We start from the raw sequence: 1,106 nt of genomic DNA, 5'->3' as shown, positions 1-1,106 counted from the left end.
TTGAGAGAGAAGATCTTGCTCCACTGCTGTGGCTGGAGTACAATAGCCATCATGGCTCACTGCAACCTTGACAACCCCCCACCCCTGACCCCGGGGTGGGAGGCTCAAGCAATCCTCTGGCCTCAGCCTCCTGAGTAGCCGGGACAACAGACTTGTAGCACCACACACTGCTAATTTTAAAATTTTCTGTAGAGATGAGGTCTTCCTATATTGCTCATGCTGGTCTTGAAACCCTGGGCACAAGCAATCCTCCCATCTTGGCCTCCCAAAGTGTTGGGATTACAGGTGTGAGCTACTGCACCAAGCCACTAACTCATTTATTCACACAAATTTGGCCAGCTATGTTACCTCAGATTTTCCTCAAATGTCATATAAGACCCATGTCTCAGCAGAAGTATGATATAAGCATCATATAAAACAATCTTAACGGCTGGGCACAGTGGCTCACACCTATAATTCCAGCACTTTGGGAGGCTGAGATGGGTGGATCACCTGAGGCCGGGAGTTCGAGACAAACCTGACCAACATGGAGAAACCCCGTCTCTACTAAAAATACAAAATTAGGCGGGCATGATGGTATATGCCTATAATCCCAGCTACTCGAGAGGCGGGGGCAGAAGAACTGCTTATGCAGAAGGTTGCCATCAGCCAAGATCATGCCATTGCACTCCAGTCTGGGCAATCAGGGCGAAACTCTGTCTCAAACAAACAAAAACAACAAAATCTCAACAGAAGTAATTCTGGAGATTATCTAATTCAATCCTCTCATTTTATTTCACTCATTTAGAGTTAAAGAAACACAGGTGGCCAGGCGTGGTGGCTCATACCTATAATCCCAGCACTTTGGGAGGCCTTGGCAGGTGGATCACCTGAGGTCAGGAGTTTGAGACCAGCCTGACCAATATGGTGAAACTCTGTCTCTACTAAAAATACAAAAAAATTAGCCGGGCGTGGTGGCATGCACATGCAGTCCCAGATACTTGGGAGGCAGAGACAGAAGAATCACTTGAACCTAGGAGGCGGACGCTGCAGTGAGCTGAGATCACGCCACTGTACTCCAGCCTGCATGACAAAGCAAGACTGTGTCAAAAAAAAAAAAAAAAAAA

General features: G+C 47.1%; 1 protein-coding gene across 4 annotated transcripts in view; it reads right to left on the bottom strand.

The window, feature by feature from the left end:
• The window catches only part of TMPO (thymopoietin), a 34,691-nt gene that overhangs the window by 22,514 nt on the left and 11,071 nt on the right, over window positions 1-1,106 (bottom strand). The window lies entirely within an intron of this gene.

Source organism: Cebus imitator, unplaced genomic scaffold (assembly GCF_001604975.1).
Source record: "Cebus imitator isolate Cc_AM_T3 unplaced genomic scaffold, Cebus_imitator-1.0 Scaffold18, whole genome shotgun sequence".
In the NCBI taxonomy this organism is placed as follows: Eukaryota; Metazoa; Chordata; class Mammalia; order Primates; family Cebidae; genus Cebus; species Cebus imitator.
This window is presented reverse-complemented; position numbering and strand designations above follow the sequence as displayed.